The following is a 26718-nucleotide window of genomic DNA, read 5'->3' as shown; positions in this document are numbered from 1 at the left end:
TATCCCAGGCCCCAAGATGACATTCCACATTAAGCAGAGGTTCACCTGCACATCTGCCAATGTGGTATACTGCATCCACTGTACCCGGTGCGGTTTCCTCTACATTGGGGAAACCAAGCGGAGGCTTGGAGACCGCTTTGCAGAACACCTCCGCTCAGTTCGCAACAAACAACTGCACCTCCCAGTCGCAAACCATTTCCACTCCCCCTCCCATTCTCTAGATGACATGTCCATCATGGGCCTCCTGCAGTGCCACAATGATGCCACCCGAAGGTTGCAGGAACAGCAACTCATATTCCGCCTGGGAACCCTGCAGCCTAATGGTATCAATGTGGACTTCACCAGTTTCAAAATCTCCCCTTCCCCTACTGCATCCCCAAACCAGCCCAGTTCGTCCCGTCCCCTCCCCCCACTGCACCACACAACCAGCCCAGCTCTTCCCCCCCACCCACTGCATCCCAAAACCAGTCCAACCTGTCTCTGCCTCCCTAACCGGTTCTTCCTCTCACCCATCCCTTCCTCCCAACCCAAGCCGCACCCCCATCTACCTACAAACCTCATCCCACCTCCTTGACCTGTCCGTCTTCCCTGGACTGACCTATCCCCTCCCTACCTCCCCACCTATACTCTCTCCACCTATCTTCTTTACTCTCCATCTTCGGTCCGCCTCCCCCTCTCTCCCTATTTATTCCAGTTCCCTCTCCCCATCCCCCTCTCTGATGAAGGGTCTAGGCCCGAAACGTCAGCTTTTGTGCTCCTGAGATGCTGCTTGGCCTGCTGTGTTCATCCAGCCTCACATTTTATTATCTTGGATTCCACTTCAGGTGTTTTTTCCATTGTTCACATGGGATGCAATTTCCTAATTCAAAAAAAGCCAAGAAGGTTCATCATGCTAGCCTTCACTATTTGTAGTAATGTTGAGTCATCCTTAATAGCTCGTCCTCACACAGGTATCTTAATCATTTCCATTGATATTGATACAAAAACAGGAATTGCAGGAGAGACTCAGCAGGGCTGACAGTACCTGTGGAGAGAAAACAAAGTTAATGTTTCAAGTCCAGTGACCCTTCTTCAGAACTGCTAAATAAACTTTAATATCACAATTCTTTGTTTTATTGCAGTGATATTGACGTTAGACTAATGAGTTGCTAGTTGCCTGGTGTAGCTTTATCACCTTTCTTAAATAATGGAACTTCCCCAACATCCATTGACTCCTTTGTAATGATAGTTAACAACTCAGTGATGTAGCTTATTAGTCAGAAGTGTCGCAGTATAGGCATTGAAAGTTTTTAATTATTGGGAGCCTGGTGACAGACATTTTCAACAACAATAAGAAATTTGATTGATGGAAAATAATTTTCTGACCTTGACTTTTGCAGCAATGGCATTTGATAGTGGGTTAGCAAAGTCCAGATTTATGATAATGGAAATATGAATGGGAAATATCTGTCACCTTTTATGTTCCATAGAATCACAGAATCCCTACTATGCAAAAAGAGGCCATTCAACCCAGCAAGTCCACACTGACCCTCTGAATAGTGTCCCCCCCAGATCCAAGCTCCACCGTATCCCCATAATTAGCATTAAGCTTGGCTAATCTACCTAATCTGCAATCCCTGCACACTATGGGCAATTTAGCATGGCCAATCCACCTAACCTGCACTTCTATGAACCTAACCCTAAACCCATACAGACTTGGGAAGAACGTGCAAACTCCACACAGACAGCTGCCAAGATTGGAATCAAACACAGGTGTCTGCCAATTGAGGTAACAATTCTAACCATTGTGCTACCACCTGTCGGCACCCCAAATGGGACATGAACTCAGAATCCCTGGTTTAGGAGGTGAGTGCCTTATCCAATAGTCAGTCAATGGTTTTGATCAATCCTATTTTCTCAGACAATGAATGTATTATATGAGACGTGATTGAGTCAGACAGCCACAGGAAGGCCGTTTGTTTGACAATAATAAATGCTGAGTTCAGTGACCTCAACTGATATTGCAATGAAGATTTGGCATTAGGTTGATGGAGGAAGAAAGCAAGTGAAGATTTTTTTCTTGTTGGGTAATTCTATATCCATTATTCAGATTCATCAAACCCAAGAAAGTAATCAATTTAAATAAATCATTCTTATTAAGGAAAAAGGGGGAAAAGCGAGCTTGTTGAGAACTCAATCTGTCTGCATTTCTAGTCTGACCATGTTAAAAGCGAAGTTAATGTAAAAACATGCCATTACACTTAGATTTAGATTTTATTGTCATGTACGGGAGTACAGTGAAAAATGCACACATGGCACCATCTTACATACAAAGGTACCTAGTTGTGAAAAACCTCAGTACAAAGTATTAAAAGAAACAAAGTTTAAAAAGTTAAGGGAAATCAGTTTCAGATCGAATGACCCTTCCTCAGAACTGAGTTCTGTCACGTTAATTCTGATTTCGCTCCACAGATGTTGGCAGACCTGCAGAGCTTTTCCATCAGTTTCTGCCTGTTTCTGATTCACAGCATTTTTTAAAAAAATACGGTTAAGTATCAGCTGCATAGAATAAGTAGAAAAATAAAAACATTAAAGTTTTTCTTCACTCCCCATCTCTCTATTGATCGCATGCAAAGAGGAAACTCACACATCACTGATCTCTCAAACTTCATTTAGGCTCATGTATAAAGAACAGTCTCAGCGTGAGATCCTATAGAGATGGTTCAGGCACCTCTTGGACTTGCAGGTGTCACTTACAGCTGAAGAGATGGGGATTAATTTGAGGACAATATCATTCTAGATCTTATGGATCCTCTCATTCACTTTTTTCAATGCCTTTCTCCACTACATTGTTTTTCTCAACACTAAACACACCTCTGTTACTAATACGTTAATGGGGTGTTTGCAGATAGAAATAAAGGCTTGCCAAACAATTCCCTGAAAACTATACCTCACATTTTGATAGAGAAACTCCTTTGAATAGTTCACAACAGAATAAAGGAGGAGATCTACTAAAACTGATTGATAGTGTACTAATTCAAATTTAAGTAGAGATTTATTTCATAATAGTAAAACAACTCATTTACACATAAATTAATTAATGCTCATTCACTGGATTAGTTAACCTGTACTGTTTAATTATTTAATCAATTATTTACGACATCTAATGCATTTTTGGAACTATTATAAAACAAACTATTTCACAAAAATCTCTGCTTCCTCTTTCCTTGGATTGAAAGCAGGCTTTTTAGCCAACAGAGGGCGCCAGGCGACTATGCGATTGAATTGAAATGGGCTTTTCTGTGGACTTGTACTAGAGTTCAATATAAAACAAATCTAGCAATGTTACTAGGATAACAAGGTGTAGGGCTGGATGAACGCAGCAGGCCAAGCAGCATCAGAGGAGCAGGAAAGCTGACGTTTCAGGCCTAGACCTTTCTACAGAAATGTTACTATCTCAAATGTATGCAAAAAAACAGCAACCAAGGACTCTTGAGACTGTTAAAAGATAGTAATGTGGGAGCTGGAAGAGAAGGATGAGGCTGGCACCAGGCGTGTGAAGTCCCAAACAACAAGCACCAGTGTAAAAGAGGAGGGAGGTTGTGTACAGATCATAAGAACAAGGAGCAGAAGTAGGCAATTCAGCCCCTCGATTCCTCTCTGCTATTTGACATGATCATGGCTCAATTCCACTTATGGAGGAGAGGAGGGGATACTTTACCTCTGTTGGCAGCTTTTCCCTTGATGCTTTTCCAGTATTCTCTAAATTCTCTCTCAAAATCTTTTTGTTTCCTTGTTTACCTTAAAAAAAGTCCTAAAATCGTTTTGACAACCATGCTTTCAGCTGATTCCCTCCTTTGTTCCCTGCCATTCCGTGAACTGTTCTTAAGATTTTCTGTATCTAGATGTGAGCTGTAATTTTAAGGGAGTGAACTGGCCAGCTTTTTCTTTACAAGCACATTATTGCATCACTTGTGTCTACTTAAATTGGAACAGAAAATGGAACATTCTTCTTCTCCCTTTCCAAACAACTGGAATTTCATTGTTAACAGAGCGGAGAGCTAGATGAACACAGCAGGCCAGGCAGCATCAGAGGAGCAGGAAAGCTGACATTTCAGATCGGGACCCTTCTTCGGAAATCTCTGTGTTACCTCTGCATCTGCAGTTCTTGCTTTCTCTGGAAATTCATTGTGTCTTTTTAATGTTGTTTTTCCTTTACTTCTTTTTTAACTTAGTTTTTTTGTGTCAGACTACTTGTCATGTTGTATGTGTGGAAATTTTCTGCAAATAAACATTGGGAAGAAGTTATTTTCTTTGGTCCCTACCACAAGCTCCATTTCCCAGCTGCTGATTCCATCCCCATTCCTGGTTCCTAGTCATTGGACTTGAACCGATATTGCAAATGGTGCCAGGAACAACCTCAGTCTCCAGATCAGTCATTGATCAAGGGGTCCCTTATGGGCAGAAGGGTGTGAGGTGTTATTTTATTCCATCTCTACGTCATTCTTTTTATTTACTGAATAAATGTTCCTTTCTTTTTAATCTTTTATTATTACTCAATAAATGTTCATATTTAAGCAAATTGCTGTTGTTGAGTCTCAGTTTTGCAGTGGAAAAATAAAGTAAGCACTTACATTTATAAAGCTGAACTGAGATGGCGAACTATTGAGGAGGGAATTCCACAACTTAGCATTCTGTTGGGTGAAGACGTGGCTGCTAATTGTCAGCACATAAAATTGGGAATGGTCAAAAAGTCAGAATGAAATGGAAGCAAGTATTTTAGAGGGCTGTGGAGTTGGAGCAGATTACTGACATGGGAATGGAAGATGCAATAGAGGATTTGAAAACCAGGGTTAGTTTTAAAATCGATGTGTTGCTTGACTGGCAAATAACATAGATTAGTCAGCACATGGGCGATTAGTAAATGGGTCTTAGTTCAGGGAGGAGAGATTATAGAGGGTAGAATGTAAGAGGCTGACCATGAATATGGTGGAATAGGCAAGCCTACAGGTAACAAAAGCAAGGGTGAAGGTTTTACCTGTGACAGGCTAACAGGGGGCAAAGTCATAGGAGGTGAAATAAACAGGATTAGTGATGGCATGGATAGGTGACACCATGGTTGCACAGTCTGCTTCAGTAATAATAAAAGATTAAAAAGAAAGGAACATTTCTTCAGTAAATAAAAAGAATGACGAAGAGAGGGAAAAAAATAACACCTCACACCCTTCTGCCCATAAGGGACCCCTTGATCAATGACTGATCTGGAGACTGAGGTTGTTCCTGGCACCATTCGCAATATCAGTTCAAGCCCAATGCCTTGGAACGAAACTCTCTCTCTTACGCAGTGTAACAAACAGACAGGCACAGAAAACGGTACAGTGAAGCAACTTTGCTTATGCCATCAGAGATAATGGGAACTGCAGATGCTGGAGAATCCAAGATAACAAAGTGTGAAGCTGGATGAACACAACAGGCCAAGCAGCATCTCAGGAGCACAAAAGCTGACGTTTCGGGCCTAGACCCTTCATCAGAGAGGGGGATGGGGAGAGGGTTCTGGAATAAATAGGGAGCGAGGCGGAGATGGACCGAAGATGAAGAGAAAAGAAGATAGGTGGAGAGGAGAGTATAGGTGGGGAGGTAGGGAGGGGATAGGTCAGCCCAGGGAAGATGGACAGGTCAAGGAGGTGGGATGAGGTTAGTAGGTAGGAAATGGAGGTGCGGCTTGGGTTGGGAGGAAGGGATGGGTGAGAGGAAAAACAAGTTAGGGAGGCAGAGACAGGCTTGGCTGGTTTTGGGATGCAGTGGGGGGAGGGGACGAACTAGGCTGGTTTTGGGATGCGGTGGGGGAAGCATCCCAAAACCAGCCCAGTTCGTCCCCTCCCCCCACTGCATCCCAAAACAAGCCCAGCCGGTCTCTGTCTCCCTAACCTGTTCTTCCTCTCACCCATCCTTTCCTCCCACCTCAAGCTGCACTTCCATTTCCTACCTACTAACCTCATCCCGCCTCCTTGACCTGTCTGTCTTCCCTGGACTGACCTATCTCCTCCTTATCTCCCCACCCATACTCTCCTCTCCATCTATCTTCTCCTCTATCCATCTTTGGTCCGCCTCCCCCTCTCTCCCTATTTATTCCAGAACACTCTCCCCATCCCCCTCTCTGATGAAGGGTCTAGGCCGAAACGTCAGCTTCTGTGCTCCTGAGATGTTGCTTGGCCTGCTGTGTTCATCCAGCTTCACACTTTATTATCTTGCTTATGCCATCTTTGGCACGTACAGGAATGTTCACAGGATTCATTCAAGATCATGCAGCTGTTGAACATCATCATCAATTTTAGCCCATCAGCCTATTCTAAACAACTGCCCACTAGATTATGTCAGATTGGTAACATACTGGTAATGTAGCTGGGTAAGTAATCCCAAACCCCAGGCTAATGTGCTGGGGTCATGGGTTTGAATCTCGCCATGGCAGGTGGTGAAATTTGAATCAACAAAAAAATCTGCATTTAAAAGTTAACCTAATGGTGACCATGTAATGATGGTTGATTGTTGCAAAAAACCATCTGGGTCACTAATGTTGTTAATGGAAGAGAATCTGCCACTTCTACCTGGTCTGACCTATGCATGACTCCAGACCCTCAGCAATGTGGTGGACTCCTAACCTTTTCCTGGGCAATTAAGGATGGGCATTAAATACTGGGCTAGCCAGCAATACCCACAGCATGTGAACAAAATGTGTGCAGACAACTTAGAATCTTTAGCGAGACCTAACATTTGATCTTCCTCAAAGTCTCTCTAAAGGTGTTTACCTTATAGAACATAGAACATAGAACATAGAACATAGAACAGTACAGCACAGAACAGGCCCTTCAGCCCACAATGTTGTGCCGACCATTGATCCTCATGGATGCACCCTCAAATTTCTGTGACCATATGCATGTCCAGCAGTCTCTTAAATGACCCCAATGACCTTGCTTCCACAACTGCTGCTGGCAACGCATTCCATGCTCTCACAACTCTCTGCGTAGATATAAATGCATATCTGCTTATAAATGCAATCTGTAACTAGTCACTAACAAGCAGTAAACTGTTTGTTGTTCAATACTAGAGCCTCATCAGCTAGACCAGGAAGTGTTTCCTTTTCTCTCTCTCACACACACACACACACACACACACACACACACACACACACACACACACACACACACACACACACACACACACACACACACGAATACAAATTGCTGGAGAAATTCAGTAGATCTGGCAGCATCTATGAAGAGAAATCAGAGTTAACTCTTCAAGCCCAGTGATGCAGTCTCTGAATGGACAATTGACTTCTGAAGAAGGGTCACCGGAACCAAATCTTTAACTCTGATTTCTCTCCACAGATGCTGCTAGACCGGCTGAGTTTCACCAACAATTTCAGTTTTTGTTTCTGATTTCCACCATCCGCAGTTCTGTTATTTTTGTAAAGTGGTTTCCCTCGACTGTTAAGATGAAAGCAGGAAATTCAACAAAGAATGATGTAAATCAGCTTTTGCTGTTAAAATTAATATTTTTAGGGCTGGCATTGTGATGGTCTCAGGAGGTAGTTAGATATTGTATGATTTCTCATTTGAGAAATATTGAAAACAAATGCATGCCACAGATCAAACCTCAGAATACACTCTGTTTGTTGCTAGATACCTTCGCAGTGCATCATTGCCTGCCTATCTGAATGAAGAAAGAATTCAGTTTCTCGATTGGTATTTTTTACATTGATGTTCACTTACATAATGACTGCATTATTTCATACAAATTAAAACGGACCATTTCTGAGAAGTTAGAAACAGAGAAAATGTCAAAAGGCTCTTTTGTCTATCTTTTGTTTCTCTCTTTTTTTGATTAGTTGTTGCCCACAATGTCCCCATTTTACTATTTTTGAGTGAATCAGATTCCTTTTCCTTCCAGCCACAATCCTTGGATATCTCTTCCCCACTAAGCTTTGTATTTTACACTCGAGGGCCTTATACTGTTACATCTCTAATGGGCACTTTCCTCCTTTTCCTTCTCTTCACCCTCTTGCTGTATTTTTGGTCTTCATACTGCCTTGTGTTTCGGTAACTCAGGTAGCTATGACCTCTTGATGCAGTCAATTCTGACTTTTGCAACCAGCCGAGGTGTCTGAAAGTGTACCTTTGGGGTTGTGAGGGAGCCACTGATTGATTTGGAAGATCATATAGGTGATGAAGGTGAAGGACCTGTAACCCTGGAAGACAATAAACATAGGAACAAAAGCAAAGTTGCTAGTAAAGCTCAACAAGTCTGGCAGCATCTGTGAAGGAACAAACAGAGTTAATGTTTCGGGTCCGGTGACCCTTCCTCAGAGCAGGAAGAGTCTCCAGACCCTAAATGTTAGCTCTGTTTTTTTCCCTTCACACATGTTGCCAGACCTACTGAGCTTTTTCAACAAGTTTGTTTTTGTTCCTGATTTACAGCATCCGCAGTTCTTTCGGTTTTTACCTTCGAAGACAATGACTGACTGGCACCAGGCAGCAGATCATCTGTGAAGCGGGCCTGTGTTCCCTTCAAAGTAAAGGAGGCAACCAACAGATAACTTAAAATTCCCATGGTGTAGAAACAGGCCATTCAACTCAACACGTCCACACTAACCTTCTGAAAAGTATCCCACCAGACACTTTCCCCTACGCTTCCCCATAACCCCACATTTCCCATGGCTAACGCACATAACCTGCACATCCCTGAACACTACGGGCAATTTACCATGGTCAATCCACTTAATTTGCATATCTTTGGACTTTGGAAAGAAACCGAAGCACCCAGCAGAAACCCACGCAGGCGTGGGGAGAACATGCAAACTCTGCACAGACAGTTACCCGAGAGTGGAATTGAACCGGGTATCTGGTCCTGTGAGGCAGCTCTGCCAACCATTGCACCACCATGCTGCTCTTATGATGCGGTCATGATGCTCCATTGTTTAGTTCAATGTACTACAAAGAATTCTCATCAAGACACCAGTGGCATGGAGTTGGCTATATCTATGTCAATATCTTCCTCATTACAGATGTTAAGCAGAACTCCAACAATAACTGAATGTCAAAATGTTTGGAAGACAATGGTCAGCGAAATCCATTTGCACTTAAACTGTAACATTGCCTTCTTTACTGATTGCTATTGAGTTTCCATAAGTAAACTTACATTGATTTGTTTTAAATTCTTTCATGGGATGTGAACATCCCTGGCCAGCATTTATTGCTCGTCCCTAACTGACCTTGAGAAGGTGGAGGTGAGCCAACTTTGTGAATTCCAGCAGTCCTGTGGTACATGTTCACCCACAGTGTTGAGTGTTGAATGGTTCACAGTTAATGCTCACCACAGATTTCAAGATGGTTCATGTCTATTCATTTATTATCATGCCAGTTTGGGAAATTACTTAAAAACTGACAATAATTAATCAGGAGTTCATTTTGTGCTCTGCCTGGCTTCATTTTCAGTACATTTTGTCAGGGTGTGAAATAAGCTGCCAATTTGTTACCATTTGTTTTACACAATCACCAGAAACCAATTTCGCTTCCATGCCAAGCGTGGATCCCTTACGGCTAAGTTAAATCAACCACACTCTCAGTGCACAACCTTTCCAACTGAGAAAGACACACACAGCAATATTATAGCAATACCATCATCTCCAAATTGCCCTGCAAGGATACATCATAGATCGTTCCGTTAGGGAAGATGGTGGCATACTGATAATATCACTGAAATCTAGCATTCCAGAGGTTCACATCAATGCTTTGGGGATATGGGTTCAAATTCCCACCATGACAGTTGGATGGAACAGGTGAAATATCCGCTTGGCTTTACTGTATTCAGACAAAAACTTGGAATTGTTTTTCCAATAATGCAGGAGCACCACCCTTAAAGAAGGCGTCCTACCATCACTTTCTCAATACCCCTTTGGATAAAATAAAAACTTAGTATCTTAGACATACAGAAAGATCCCCAGGTGCTTTAAATATACTTATGGAAAATGATATGAGCCTGATGCGATATTAGAATGGAATAGTTGGGTTTGAAGGAAGCTCTTTAAAGAAAAGAATGGGCATGGGAGGTAAAAGGACTTTAGGGAGGAAATTCCAGAAAGTGAGGCCGGTATAATTGAGGATGGACAGCAACTGGCACAGGATAGGTTTGTACACATGGGAAGAAAGTAACATTTCCAATGTTACTGACATTCTGTGAATGAATAAAAGTCTAATGAGGAGATGAGTCACGAATCTTGGAACATAATCCTGTCCAGTTGACAACTGTGTAATCTGTAACAGCACAGTCATTGTTTTGTGGCTTGATGTCAAACTTGATTTGAAGCTCCTGTGATGTGACTTGGGGCACTTCACTATCTTATGAATGCAATATATAGACAGTCTGTTGTTGTGTCACCATGGGGAGGAAGGAGATTGATTTCTTCCTCCTGGCCTCTGCTGGAATTACATTTATCTGAGTGTTAGATGATGACAGAATTATTTTAGGCATGATTTTCAAGCCTGAAGCCACAAAATATTGGCAGGCAAGAGGCATTTGTATAATTTTAGCTCAATATAGTTGCTTTTCTTCCATCACCCTGTGACTTGGTTATTTTATTAGTGTTATAAATTTCTGGAAATATGAATAAATAATTGTATACTAAGGTCAAAGGGTTTGGGTTCTTGATGAAAGATGAGACTAATTGTCTATCTTCTTCACCACTGAAATTTAAAGATGAAGTCACAAAACGAATGGTGGAGAAATAAAGGATGAATTGGAGCAAACTAATGAAGAATAGAAGGAATGAAAGATTAGATAGACAGAGAAGAAGAGAGACAGAAAATGTCCTCTTATTTCAAGGACCTCAACTCCCCCCCACCTTCAGTGGTCTTGTGTTTCCGCACTCCCTCCCTGCAACAAAAACAAAGTCAGAATCCGCCTTGTCCTCACATATCACCCCACTAATCTCTGGATTCAACGTATAATTCTCCGCCACTTCCACCACCTGCAATCTGACCCCACAACCAAGGATAGATTTCCCTCCCTACCCCTATCTGCCTTTCGTAGGGACCGGTCGCTCCACAACTCTCTCGACCACTCCACACTTCCGAATAGCTTCACCATCCCCGGCACCTTTCCCTGCAATTGCAGGAAGTGCTACTCCTGTCCCTGTACCTGCCTCTTCACCTCCATGTCAGACCCCAAAAAAACCTTCCACATCAGACAGATGTTCACCTGCACATCTGATAATGTGCTCTATTGCATCCGCTGCTCCCAATGTGGCCTCCTCTACATCAGTGAGACCAAGTGGAAGCTCAGAGACCGTTTTATAGAGCATCTGTGCTACATTCACAACAAACAACAACACATTCCAGTTGTGAACCACTTCAGCTCCTCCCCCCAACTCCCTGGGTGACATGTTCATCCTGGGCTTCCTCCAGTGTCACGATGACGCCACCTGCAAACTGGAGGAGCAGCACCCCATATTCCACCTTGAGAGCCTACAACCCAGTGGTCTCAATGTGGACTTTACTAGTTGCAAAATCTCCCCATCCCACGTCCGACCCTGCCTCACATCCCTACCTCCTTGCCCTGACAGAAACTGTCCATTTGCTCTCTCACCTATCCCCTCCTCCCACCTCGCTGACCAATCTCCACCACTCCCTACCTGCACCCATCTATCACCATCCCACCCACCTTCCCCAACCTCACCCCTCCTCTTTCTATTTATTTCTGAGCTCCTTTACCCCCATCCCCCATTTCTGAAGAAGAGTCCCGACCCAAAACATCGGCTTTCCTGCTCCTTTGATGCTGCCTGGCCTGCTGTGTTCCTTCAGCTCCACACTGTGTTATCTCTGACTTCAGCATGAGCAGTTCTTGCTATCTCTGACCCACGTGGTGAGAATCTGCTTAATTGTTCTTTCTCGGAGCTCTCAAAGTTGAGTGGCAATGCAGAACATGGATCTCTTCAATAAAAAGATCCTTACATTGTGAAGTACCTGCCCCAATTTTTCATGACATTTAGTTTGTTTCAGTGGTCGAAATGTTGCCAGTTTCTTATTCAAATGTTTTTGTGAGGTGAATCAAAGTTGCACAACCTTTTTTTACATTCAAAAACATTTCAAAATGGACTTTACAGAAAATGCAATAACATTCAACTTTTCTTCAGAAAGTGTGTTGCTCCATGAGGTGCCTCAATAAAATTGTAATACTTGAGTTGCACTAATAGTCCAGCAATTTGTGGCATATAACAACTACAAGGTCTGTCTTCGTCACCACTAATTGCAGACAGCTCTAGAAATTGCATACATGTTAAACTTGCCACATTCTGGATGATAGTAAAATGTAGGGTATGCAGGGTAGCTTGATCTTAGTAGGATGCTAGGTCGGCACAACACCATGGGCCAAAGGGCCTTTACTGTGCTATACTGTTCCATGTTCTATGTTTTTCACAGCAAATTCTGAGTTTCAGAGATGGATGGAGACAATTGATGAGAAATTTTGATGAGATTTCATTGCTGTTAAATATACTGAACATAATTAGTATTTAATTTTAACCCTTGGAATTCTATGATCTCAAAGCTGTAAATTGGATGGAAGAGAAAGGAAATGGAAAATCTTTTACTCCTTATGAATATCTGTAAGCTAAGGATGTCTGTTATAATATGGATCAAACCTGCTGATCTGCCTTGAGCTAAAAACTTGCTCCACAAACATTGAGACCATGCTGAGTTTTAGATTCTGTATTCTCCGAACGTATGTGTTGTTATTAGCTTGAATGTATATGTTGTTATCAGTTAACACCCAGTCCAGAGTAAATTACATCTTCATGTGATGTTCGTGGACTCAGTAATTTTGCAGTTATGCACACTGCCATGCATAAGAATATGAGTTCAATGTTCTCTACTGTCCATCCCTAATTTCCCTTGAGAAGGTGGAGGTGGGCTAACTTTGTGAATCGCAACTGTTGTGGTGACACAGGGACACCAAAGTGTTCAGTGTTCAATGACTCACGGCAAAAGCTCACCATGGATTTCAAGATTTATTGTCATAAATGTGCAATAACTCCACAGAGACTAGTATCCCAACACCAGGTCACCTTTTATTTTCATATGGAGAGTCCTTGACACTGATCCACCTTCCTTCGAGCCAGCTCTCAGAGTGAGCAGAACCTCTGACACTCCTGTTTATATCTGTCAGCCAGGGCTCTCTGATTGGACCAGGTTAACAGCCCCTGTCAAGTAATTCGTATTCTATGAGGTCCACCTGGGTGACCTCATTACAGTCATTACAAAATGGTTCTGGAGGTAATTTTAAAACTGACTGTAATTAGCCAGGATCCGATTTTTCACCCTGGCTGAGTTTCTTTCCCATGGATCTTTCATAGATTTGCCGCTTTATTAACATACATTTTACACTAACACGCAAAACTAATTTCACTTCCATATCAAACATGTTCGCCATATAGCTCAGAGGTTACCTCAACCACACATCTCAGCACATGATCTCTCCCAAAGGAAAGTCCTCAAGCAAGAATATTATAGGAACACTATCCCCATTACTACATAGAAAAGTGATTTTGCTCTCTTCGTACGTACAGTATGTGTCACCAGAAAGTTTTGACTGGGAAAAGTACAGGATTATCGGACTGGATCTGGGAGTCGTCTTCAGGGAATGGAGATATTGGATATCCCTGCCATAAAACAGATATAAATATGATGGACTAAATTGATTTCATCAATGGTACTGTATCATCCTTTGATTTAATATCAAAAAAGGTGAATAATGTAGATGGAGTAAGGAGGATGTTAGTGCTCATGAGTCATGAGAAGGAATTGCTACACTTCAGGCTTTCTAGTTACTTGGTACAAAATATCAAGGCAATTACTACACTTGATATTGAGCATTAATGAATTTAATGTTCTCATGCATCAGTGCAGTAACAACTGTACTTGACATGATGTATATTGCTGTGCTGTAGCCAATATCTTGATCATTCTGGGGAGTGCCGACAGATACAAATCTGGGGAAGAACAGATAACTCAGTTGTACTTGGATGTAAGAGGAAAATTGGGAAAACAATAGTGATGATAATTCTGGAGTTATAGGGAACAGGTAGGGTTTCTATAGCTGCAGAAGTGAATGCAGGAAGATATATTTTCTCCTTGATGCACAGTCAAGGATGTCACAGTGGCTGCAATAGTTACAATCGATAGCATAACCAACAATATGAGTAGAAAATTGGATGAGGTCCTGCAGCCATATTTTATAGGGCTGGGAAGGTAATTAGCAAACAAGGCAATAAGGTATTATTATCTTGGTTGCAGATTTTTAGTACTACATGCTGGTAAGTTTGGAAATATAAGGAGCGAGTAGATTAATGTGTGACTGAAGTATGGTGCAGCAGGGAAAACTTTGGCTTCCTGAGATTTAGGGACATGTTCTGGGGGAGGAGGGACATCTCCAGGCTGTGGGAGGGGGAGTGGGGCTTATGGTTTCCACCTCTACACTGTTGGAACCAATGACTTTGGTGGGGTACTTTTGTGGTGCAATTGGGAAGAGTTAAACTAACTAACTTCCCAGAGGGAAGGAAACCAGGATATAATGTTAGAAACAAAAACCAAGATATACACAGGATTGAGATGCAACAAGTAGAGTAAGAAATAGATAAGGTTTTGGGTGACATCAGTGACACGCAATAAAACCTAAACAGAATTACTATGTGCGTACATAAATGCACAAGGCATGGTAAGTGAAGTTAATGTGCTACGGGGACATTAATAATGTTGTGGTGATAACAGAGATTTGTACATTTCAAATAAAGACAGGAGTAGGTATTATATAACCCTGGATACAGGCTGCTCAAGAAATAGGGAGGAGAGGTGGAAGTATTGATTAATTAGGAACATTACAGAGCTGGACAGAGGATTTCCTCGAGGGGGTAAGGACAGAATCTATCTTGTTCGAACGTAGGAACCTCAATACGGGTACCATTGCATTACTACATATAATCTAAGACCAATAGTTAGTGAGAAAGACACAGAGAAAGAAATTTGCAATGAAATTACCTAGAGGTGTAAAAATCATAGAGTCAGCATAATGGGCAACCTTTATCAGTCTAACAGGATTGTGATAAACAGAGTGTAAAAGGACAGAAATGGGGCCGACCTTCAGAAGTTCATTCCGATAATTATCTAAGTTGGTTTGATTCCTGACAATGGGGAAAGGGGTATTGCTGAATCTGGTTTTGTAGATGCAAGTGGGTCAGTTGGAACAAGTGTTGGTAGGGGAATATTTAGGGGTCAGTGATCATAATAATACTTAGATTGACTGTGGAAAGGGGAGGGAACAATCCAGAGTATAAATAGTTAACTGGGAGGCAGCCAATTTCATTGGGGTGAGAATGGTTCTAGTCCGAGCAAATCAGAATTGAAGGTAGGCAGGCAAAACTGAAATGGGACAATGGGTTGAATTTAGAAAAAAAAGAGATTGAGCACATTCAAGACACATTCCCATGGGAGGAAAAGGTAGGTCAATCAAAGCCAGATTTTAGTGGATGACAAAGGAGGTGAAAAGTAAGGTAAAGCAAAGCAAGGATTCATATGGCAATTACAATTGAGAACCAGGCTGAATACAGAAAGTTCAAGATGAGGTGAAATTAAACAAGTAAAAGAAGAAACAAAAACAGAAGTTTCAGGAAAAGCTCAGCAGGTCAAGCAGCATCTGTGAAGGGAAGTCAGAGTTAATATATTGGGTCTGGTGACCCTTCCTCAGAACTGATGGAAGCTAGGAAAATTGTGATCAGTGATAATGGGAACTGCAGATGCTGGAGAATCCAAGATAATAAAGTGCGAAGCTGGATGAACACAGCAGGCCAAGCAGCATCTCAGGAGCACAAAAGCTGACGTTTTGGGCCTAGACCCTTCATCAGTTGAAGGGTCTAGGCCCGAAACATCAGCTTTTATGCACCTGAGAAGCTAGGAAAATATTGGTTTATATGCAGAAGAAAGGGTGGGGAGGGGGTAAGGAGTAAAATAAGCGAAGAGACACTTTGAGAGGATTCTGGCAGTGAACATAAAGGGGAATCTAAAAGTTTTCTTTAGGAATAAAAATAGTAAAAGGGGGTGGAGCCAATTAAGGACTGCGAAAGAGACAGAATAAGATGCATCTCTGAGGTACAGTTTGCGTCTGCCTTTACCATGGAGGGAGATGCTGCCAAAGTCATAATTAAGAGGCAGGTATTTAGTCATGATAAAAGAGGAGGTATTAGAGAGACGGGCTTCCCTTAATATGGATAACAACAAGATATGATGAGTTGCATCTGAATACGCTACAGAAGTAAGTTGAAAATTGTAAAGAAACATTTGTAGTCCAATAACTCCTCTTTGGAGCTACTTCTGTCTTCTGAAGAAGTTTCATATGGATTGGAAAAGTTAACTCTATTTCTCCCTCCAGGGAGGTTTCTCCAGCACTTTCTGCTATTGGTGTTCACGCTATTGGTGTCAATCTACATCATAATCTGGCTGTCCAGCCATCTGAGCTAACCTACCTTACAGTACAAAGAAACACTGTGACTTATACAAAATATTAGTCTACTTGATACAAAGTACCACTGCAATTGACATAAAGTATCATTTCAATTAATACAGAATACCAGTGTACATGATACTATTTAAGGGTGTTAATGCCTGGGAGACAGCGTGAAGGAGATTTACTAGAATGATATCAAAAACTATGGATTTTAGATACAAGGAAACATTACAGAAGCTGGGCTTATTTCTCCATGAGCAGAGAAGATTAAGAGCTGACGTTATTCGGGTGTTCAAAATGATGAACAATTTTGACATGTGAAGAGGCATGCCAGTAAATCGGAGTCATAATTTCAAGATTGTCAGCGAGAGAACTCGGAATTAGATGAGGAGAAGCTTCTTTCTTCAGAGAGTTGTTAGGATTTGGAATGTGCTGCCTGGAGGAGCGGTGGAAGCGAATTCGGAAGTAGCTTTCAAAGAAGATAGGAATTGGCACTTGAAAGTTGTGAATTTAGAGAGGGCTGGAGAATGGGACGAGATGTGTTGAACTTTCGGGAGCCTGTACAGACACGACGGACCGAAAGGCCTCTTTCTGTCCTGTATATATCGTGCTTGTATAAAGTATCACTTTGATTGATACAATGCACTGACACAATGTATCGGTGAAGTGTGGGACCCCAGGAATGTGGGCGGGACGCAGCAGATGATAGACAAGGTTCTAGGGGGAGCACGGGAAGAGTCCGTCACACCACCCCCTGGACGAGCCTCCTTCCCACTGGCCAATGGGCAGCGAGAGATCCGGGCGAGCCTCTCTCACGTGACGTGGACGCTGCCAGCATGGAAGGAACGAGCGCGTGACAGCGGGAGAGGCAGAGCGCGCGGACTCCGGGCGTACTCTTTGCCCCCTGTATAGTTTCCCGGGCCTTAAAACAACAACAAAAAAAAACAAAACTTGCAAAATACCACAACAGTGCAACGACAGCGGGGGCGGCAGATGTTTCCTACGGCTGCATTGCATTCCCTGTGGAAAATCAGGTCAGAGAACAACATTTCTGCACGCCAAATGCCTTTTAAACTAGTAAAGTTAATGGTTACAATCGCAACCATTATTTATTTAATCCCCTTCTCGGATTTTGGAATTGTTCAATTTGTGTTCTGGTTTGTTTAACTGCCTTAAACCACGTCACAGATGGTTTGGAAAAGAAAGATCTTTCTTCGTGTTAGGTTCTGTTGAAATGCCAACGTTCCTTCAAAAAAAAGACGTGTTTTTATTTGTTTCTTTTTCGATGCCAGGCGGAAGGAGGAAATTTTTTTGCAACTTTTTTTGTACCCCTCCCCCTTAATGTAATTCGATACTATAGAAGCTGATGTGTTTTGCTGTGACTGACAGCCAGCAGGCCCAATGGGCTACTGATACTATTCCAAGTTGGCAGATTGTTTCAGCAGATAACCAATGGGCACTGGTGAAGGGTCGACCTGTGACTGAGTGGCTGATGCAATGTAAACCTCGAGCTGTCACAAGGCAATTCAGCATTAACCTTTCCTGAGACAAGGGAGTGTTGTGTAAGTACAACTACCTTTAACAAGAGGGAGTTAAAAGGGCACATTACTTCAGTCTTTGTAGATTTAAATAACCAAGCAGATGAGGGCTTATTTTTTATCATTTCAAACAGTTTCCTTGTTTTGTCACAAATGTTTTCAGTGCCGTTTTGTTTTAGGGAGAAATGGAACAGCACACACTCTCGAAACAAGATTTCATCACATTTCAAAATGACTGTGTTTCAAGGAAATAAAACCATTCAGCATCAGGCTCAGTCAACTTCAAATTAACCAATGTAAATGTGATGCCAGAACACACAGCTTCTTTGCAAAAAATGCATAATGCATTTCAAGATTGTTTGTGTACTAATATAAGTTAATTGCTCTCAAATTGTTGGAACTCTGTAAAAAACATGCAAATTTAGTTTACTGTTCCACCTGAAGACTGATATCATAACTGAGTTTGTTCAGTTTTTCAAGGTTTTTATGTATTGCCAACCAATTATTTTTATAAAAATATTTTTCTTTTAGTCCTCTTTATGTCAGTTGCCATGTACTTTAATATGATCCAGAATTCGGGCAGACAGACACTGTAAGATTTAATATAGGGGTACTCTATACTCGATTTGTGTTTGCAACCTGGGTTGTTTCCTCCTTTTTCTTGGCTTTAAGTCACATTTTTACATCCTATTTCCTGCCAGTTTGAAAGTTTTGTCCCTATTGTTCTGACTATGTTCCTCTGGTGGGCATATAAATTAAATCTTGAAAGATTTGGAAGAAGTACATTTGTTAAAACCAGTATCATTGGATTTTCACACATTGAATATTTTCTTGGGGTCAAATAATTTTGCAAAGCAGCTGTAGCAACTCTCAGCATCCACAGCATGATACTTGAGCTATTTGAAAGATTTCAGACTTGAATAGACTAAGTGATGATGCTGACAAAAGATTATAAAATTAGGTATAGGATTACAAAATTATTTGTTCAATAAAATTAGTCAATCCTTATAAATCATAAGGGTATGAATAACGCTTTGATAACTGATGGATGGATTGATAACATCACATAGGACCTATCTGTGAAAACCAAACCTTAAGATCAATTACTTTAAATGCAATTGTGTCCTCGTTTTATAAATATCTCTCAGAAGCTGAATATTCACAATGCTTTTTGGGTTTTATCTTTTAAACTACTGGAACAGAGGCCACTTATAATACCTTATGTTTATACACACATTCATATCAGTGTAAAAGATCTCCTAGGAAACAGTGACCGTAATATGGTAGAATATAGCATTCACTTAGAAAGAGAGGAACTTGGGTGAGAAATAACTATGCTAAGCTTAAATAAGGAAAATTACAATGGAGTTAGGGCAGAGTTGGCTGGAGTTGACCAGAAAAGGAGTTTAGCAGCAAAGACGGCTGAGGAACAATGGCAGATGTTTCAGAAAATAGTTCATGGCTCATAGATATATTCCAGTGAGGAAGAATCCTTCAAGGAAGGGGATAAGCCAACCATGGTTAATTAGGGAAGTTAAAGATAGCATCAAACTGATAAGAAAAAGCATTCAATTTGGCAAGGATCGGTGGTAAGCCTGGGGACTGTGAAAGCTCAACTCTTGCAGAGAGTGGCTGTCACTTATTTTACTAAGTTGAAACAGACATTGTGCGCAGATGTTCTTTCTGTCAGCAATGCCTTGACTAAGCATAGTCAAACAGCTCTGTTTAAAATTTAAGCAGATCTTGTCAGTTAACTGTCAGCCGTCATTAACTGGCGTATTCAATGAAAATCCCTGACCAGAGACCAATTGTCAATCAATCACAACCCATCTCATGCAGCAAAAACAGTTATTTCCCATTTAGTTTGGTATTTTCTGCAAATTGCCTTGATGAGTGCAAGACCAAAATCTTCAACAAAGTTTTATTTCAATAAAGCTCAGGTATTGGTGCCATTGACATACTCCTTAATCCCTTATCACAGGCTTCTTGGTTGTCATATTGCCCTTACCCTGTCTTTAGGAATTAGAAGTACAAAGCATTTCATACAGTTTACCTGTTCGGTGCTTTCTTGAATTTTTCTTAATATTTGCTGACCAAATAGTCTACATTAATCTTGCCAGCATTTGACCCATATACCTTTCAACCATTCTCAGTCATATACCTATCCAGATGCCTTTTAAATGTTGTGATTGTACCAGGCTCCACCACTTCCTCTGGCAACTCATTCCATACAGGCACCACTCTCTGCATGAAAATGTTGCCCCTTAGGTCCTTTTTAAATCATACCCCTCTCACCTTAAACTGATGTCCTCTAGTTATGGACTCACCTACCCTGGGAAAAAGACCTTGACTATTCACCCTATCAATGTCCCTCATGATTTTATAAACTTCTAGCCTCTGACACTCCAGGGAAAATAGCCCCAGTATGTTCTGCCTCTTACTATGGCTTAAACCATCCAACCCTGGCAGCATCTTTGTAAATCTTTTCTGGACCCTTTCAAGTTTCCCAACATCTTTCCTATAGCAGGGAGATCGGAATCAACAGAGACCAAGGTAACAAATTCAACAGTGGCCAATTTGATTTATTCCAATTTAATTTCACAATATAACAAATTTGGCTATAATCATTAAAAACAGCTGAAAATGAATCATTGTCATTTTAGAAATTCTGGTGCATGATATGAGTGAACCAGCCTGTCGAGTATGTTGGTAATTGTTGGTGAAGCATGGGGAACGTAACCAAAACTTTATTTTCCTCTATACACTGGCTACTAAAATTGTTCTCCTACTACCTCATGATTCTCTTTGAAAAGTGACTAGACTGTGACTCAGGGTGACTTTAACCTAATACAAAAGTAAAAGACTGCAAATACAGGATATCTGAGAAAAGAGCTAAAATTGCTGGAAAAGCTTCACAGATCAGACAGTATCAAGGGGAAGAAACATAATTTACCTGTCGGGGGGTGAGGTCATATCAGTTCTGATGAAATATCTTGGACCTGACCAAAGCTGCTTTCTTTGGAATTAAAAGTTCTAACTTCAAAGAGGGAAACATCACGCCAAAGAGGGAAATTGATCAATCACTTGCTTGTTTTACACACCACCTAATTTTATTACCTGTTGTCTTAAGCTTCCTGTAATGAAAACAGTTGTTCAAATAACTTTAATGTGCCTCTCTCCACTCTATTGTCATTTGCCATTCACCCTGTTGAATTGCAGGTTTGCTGTAATGAAATACCTAACATATGCAATCAATACTGGATAGCAATCAACAAAGCCAGCAGAAATAAATTGGTAAAACAGAAGGAAAAATGTCTGAAAAGGTCATAATCTAAGTAACTGATAGCAATAGACGGGGCATACGTTCACTGGTGGCATGGGTGGACACATGGCCAATGAAATTTAATATAGAAAAGAGTAAATTAGTACATTTTGGTTAGAAGAGAAAAAGAGGAGCCATAGAAAGTAGGGGGTACAGTTCTAAAAGCGATACAGGAATGGAGAAAGCCTGGAAGTGTATACACCTATGAATAATTTAAGGTGGCAGTTCAGGTTGAGAAAATTATTAAAAAGGCATAAAGGAGGATTTTTATAAACTGAGACATAGAGTACGAAAGCAAGCAAATTGTCAGTGTTCACAAAATTCTAGTTTGGTCTCAGCTGTCGTGCCCAATACTGGGCAATGGATGTTAGAAAGGATGTGAGGACTATAAAGAGTTGTGGGAGGAATACAGAAAAGATTTGTGGGAATGGTTTCAAGGATGAGTGACTTCCCTCATGGAGGTAGAATAGAGAAACTGAAACATTCTCCTTTGACAAGAGATTTGATTGATATGTTAAAAATCACAAGGTGTCTGAACAAAGTAGATGGGGAGAAATTGCTTACTTTGATGGAAGGATTTTGAATTGGAGGACATCGGTTTAAGGTTGCTGGTTTCAAAAAAAAGTCAACAGTAAGTGAGGGAAAACATTTAAGGGAATAATTGGGATCTGGTATTTGCTACCTGAGAATGTGACGGAGGTAGATTCAATTGTGACTTTGAAATGGGAATGGTATAATTATCTGGAGAGAAGTTTGCATATAGTTGGTGGGGGTGTGGTGTGTACAACTAGCTCTTGCAGAAAGCTGCCGGAGGCATGATGAACCTAATGGCCTCCTTTTGAGCTGTAACTATGGTTATGCTATTTTATAAGTTTTGGCTTTTATGTATGTAAGTGACTCAAAAAGAGATTTACCAGAGTGAAACACAAACTCCACATGTTGAATTATGAGGAGAAAATATATGAATTGGAGTTCTATTTCCTCAAGTTTGGGAATGTCAAGGGTGATTTGATTGAAACTTTTGCATTATCAAGCAAATCAGATCAGGAGGATTGAGTGAAACTGTCCACTAGTTGGGAAGTTAAGAACTAGGTGGCATGGTCTAAAAATTAGAGCCAGACCTCCCAGGAAGTAAATTAGGAATCAAGTTTCACAAGAAAACGGCAGTGGAAGTTTTGAACTTTCTTCTGAAAAGAGATATTTATGTTAGATCGGTTGCTAATTGTAAATCTGTGACTCATAGATTCTTTAATACTTTTGGTCAAAGAGCTGAGGTGAATCAAGGAAGATAGAATTAGAATGCAAATCACTCATAACGTCATTAAATGATGGACAGCCTTGACGGACTAAATATCTCCCCTCCTATAGTTCCTGGAGTAGTAGGGACTGTGAATACTGGAATTATTTAAGAAACAATTGGTTGTTACATGCAGGGAATTCTGGATGGATGAACAAAAACGTTTGGAATTAAGAGTTTAATGATGACCATGAAGCCATTGTCAATTGCCAGGAAAAATTCATCCAGTTCGCTGATGCCCATTCAGGGAAGGAATCTGCCATTTTTATCTGGTCTGGCCTACTTGTGACTCCAGATCCATAGCAATGTGGTTGACTCTTAACAAAATTAGGGATGAGCAGTAAATGCTGGCTTAGTCAGTGACACTCACATCCACTGAAGGAATAAAGAAAAGATTTTAGAATCATAAAATCATACAGTAGAGAAAAGGCCCTTTGGCACATCAAGTATACACTGACAAAAACCACTCTTAAATCTACGCTAGTCCCATTTTCCAGCAGTTGGTTCATACCCTTGAATGTTATGACATTTCAAGTCCTTGTCCAAGTAGTTTTTAAACGTTGCAAGGTTTCCTGCTTCAGCTATTCTTTCCAGCAGTGCATTCCAGATTCCCATCACCCTCTAGGTGAAAAGGTTTCCTCAAATTCTCTCTACACCTCTCACCATTCATCTTAAAAATATGCTCCCTATTGGAGAGTTTCATGCCTATGGTGTTAGGAGCAGAAGTTATCATCAAGTTTGGAGCCCTTGTACTTGTGCTCATCTGCATGGCTGAAATGAGTCCTGTGCAATAAGTTGTACATGACCACATTTTGGATATTGTACCACAATCCTGTGTTTTTTTGAATGACTAGTCTAAAGAGTGTTTTACAAAATGGTATGTTCGAAAATTGTAATGCAAAATCTTTCTGAACATTGTGACCATGTGCACTGAATTCAATATTGATAAAGCTGGCAATTCAGTGAATGGATAAATGCCCTCAAGAAACTAGAGAGAGCACCGACGGGGAGTATTATTAATCTCTAGTGAAATTTAATTAGCTATTCAGATTTCTCTGGATGTATATTATATTAATAGTTTATTTTCCAAGCATTTTTGTATGCAACAGCTTTGATCTACATGTTTGTCGTTGAATTGTTCTACAAGGTGTTTCATTGAATAACTTGCAACGTTTGGATGTGGGTGTTTCCAGCTTCTGGTCTTCTGCTCTGCAAGCATTTGCTGAAGCATGTTATACTCCATCTGGTTAATAACTGTGGCCAGGCACACCTGCTGAAATCCCAACCATTATGTCTTTTTATAGTGACTGTAAATGCAGTAAACAAAAGGAATACTGAGAATGTTACTTCAAATCAAAATTGTAAAAGTGTGCATTATTTAATTTTTAATCAGTTTCATTACTGATGATGTTGTCTGCTCCAGTGTGTGTCAGTCATTGCCCAGTGCCTGTGACCAGCCTTCATTTAGGTATGCCACAATGAGGGGATGTCATCTTCTGTTCACCTGACTTCCACATTTCTTTCAATTCCTTCACAATGTGGGTGTTGTCGGCTCAGCCAACATTTACTGCCTATACCTACTTACCCTCGAAGGTGTTACTGGGTTGCTTTCTTAAACAATTGCTGTCCATTCAGTACAAGTACCCCAAACAGGACTTTAACCCATCAGCACTGAAGAAATGTTGATATAGTTTCGAGTCAGGATGGTGTTTGGATTGAACAGGAACTTGCACATGTTGATGTCCCCAAGTGTCTGTTGCAGTTGGCCTTCCAAGTCATAGAGATTGCGGGCTTGGAAATTGCTGTCTGAGAAGTCTTGGTGAATTTTTGCTGTATTTGTTGGAGATGGCACAAATGAGCTGCCAATGTGCACAGATGATGGAGGGGATGAATATTTAAAATGGCAGATGAAGCAGCAATCAAGCAGACTGCTTTGTCCTGAATGGTACTGTGCCTTTTGAGTGTTGCTGGTGTTCCACTCATCCAGATAGGTTGATAGTATCTCATCATCCTGACCTGTACCCTGTAGGTGATGAATATGTTTTTCACTTAGTTCTGCTGAAAGAATGCAATCAAGAAGCCTAAAAAATAATCCCTTTTTCTACAGTTCTGTCAAAATGTGGGAGTTAATCGTAGCATCTTTATTGTTCCTTGGCCTCGCATTAGTTAATTAAACATAGATTGACTGTGTTACATTATAATTTTAGTCATTGGTGATGAGTGAATGCTGTTCACGTTGTCATACTGTCTTGCTATTTCTCAGTCGTGTGGTAGTTCTCAGATGTTTCCTGCTGAGTTTGTTACCACAGCAGCAGAATACAATTAATGCTTTCAAAGCACCTGGACTGAAGAAAACTAAAATTCTCCAGCATCTGCAGTTCCCATTATCTCTGATACAAAACTAAAATTAGCCTGGATCCGGTTGGCAACCCAATGGCCCCTGACTAGTGTGATTACGTACATGCGCACAGGCAGAATAATACAGTTTGGTAACCAGACTATTGTTTTTTGGTTAACAAAGTGTGGAGCTGGATGAACACAGCAGGCCAAGCAGTGTCTGAGGAGCACAAAAGCAGATGTTTTGGGTCTAGATCCTTCATCAGAAAAGGGGGGTGGGGAGAGGGTTCTGAAATAAATAGGGCGAGAGAGGGAGGCAGACCGAAGATGTGGAGAGGAGAGTATGGGTGGGGAGGTAAGGAAGGAATAGGTCAGTCCGTGGAGGACGGACAGGTCAAGGGGGTGTATGAGCTTGTTAGGTAGGAAATGGAGGTGCAGCTTGAGGTGGGAGGAGGGGATAGGTGAGAGGAAGAACGGGTTAGGCAGGCTGGGATAAGCTGGGCTGGTTTTGGGATGCAGTGGCGGGAGGGGAGATTTTTGAAGCTGGTGAAATCCACATTGATACCATTGGGCTGCAGAGTTCCCAAGCAGAATGAGTTGCTGTTCCTGCATCCTACGGGATGAAGGGTCTGGGCCCGAAACGTCAGCTTTTGTGCTCCTCAGATGCTGCTGGCCTGCTGTGTTCATCCAGCTCCACACTTCGTTATCTCGGATTCTCCAGCATCTGCAGTTCCCATTATCTCTGATCATTGTTTTTTGGCGGTTCTTAACTTGACTGAAAAGGGTAGAAAATCTGTTCATCCAAAAAGATGTCCTGTTGAAGGTGTAGGATGTCTGTTCCCACATCCAGGATTGGACTGTATGCAGCTGGAAAATTCCAGTATTAATATTCTCACTGAAAGAATTCCCTTCAATTTTAGTATTTCTTGAAAATGATTTGGCTTTAATAGTGCTCTATATAACACGGCCGCTGGAATTTATAGAATCACAGAATCATACAGCATGAAATGGGACCATTTGGGCCATCATGACAATGTTGAGTCTTTTTCCAAGAGATATTCAGTTAATCCATTTCTCCAGGCTGCCCCCATAGCCATGCAGTCTGTCTTTTTCCTTGAAGTATTTAACGGATTTCCCATTGAAAGTTGCATTGAATCTGGTTCCATCTTTTTCAGATTCAAATTCCTTCTGCTGTCGATGGTTCTTTTGCCTGCTTCCTTAAACATGTCCTCTGGCCACTAATGCTCCTGTCTTTAGAAGTCCTTTGCTTCCTGCTGCAAACACTTTGCTCAGCTGTGTAACTATATTGATATGTTTCCAGCGTTTGAGGGTGGGGTGGGAATAGATAGGATGAAATGGATGGAAAAGTGGAAGAAAATAAAAACTCCAAGTTGGCTTTATTGTACAAGGCTTTACCACTAGATGCATCAGAAGGGGTGGGGGACAAGCTCCCTTTTAGTGAAAGGTCGGTTGAGGGAGGTTATCTCCAACCTAATGAAGAATGCATTTTTAAAATGCAATCGTGCGATTTATTGCTATGACTAACCCAGTCACAACTTTCTCAACCCTTGAAATTCCAAAAGGTATTTCACGAAGATATATTACAGTGTGTATATATATATATGGTTATCTCAGAGTATAACAGGACCTTGATCAGATGGGCCAATGGGCTGAGGAGTGGAAATGGAGTTTAA

The 26718-nt window shown here is 41.2% G+C and overlaps 1 protein-coding gene across 2 annotated transcripts in view; it reads left to right on the top strand.

The window, feature by feature from the left end:
* The first annotated feature begins 17364 nt into the window (after nucleotides 1–17364).
* Nucleotides 17365–26718, top strand: part of LOC125462989 (Krueppel-like factor 15) — a 33232-nt gene continuing 23878 nt past the window's right edge. Inside the window, exon 1 of one of the 2 annotated variants that reach the window (XM_048553568.2) lies at nucleotides 17365–17564. The gene's annotated coding sequence lies outside the window, so the exon portion shown is untranslated. Of the gene's footprint in view, nucleotides 17565–18043; nucleotides 18093–26718 lie in introns of those variants that run through there. The other variant, XM_048553569.2, reaches the window with a different exon arrangement.

The sequence above is a fragment of the Stegostoma tigrinum genome, chromosome 21 (assembly GCF_030684315.1).
Source record: "Stegostoma tigrinum isolate sSteTig4 chromosome 21, sSteTig4.hap1, whole genome shotgun sequence".
NCBI lineage: Eukaryota > Metazoa > Chordata > Chondrichthyes > Orectolobiformes > Stegostomatidae > Stegostoma > Stegostoma tigrinum.
This window is presented reverse-complemented; position numbering and strand designations above follow the sequence as displayed.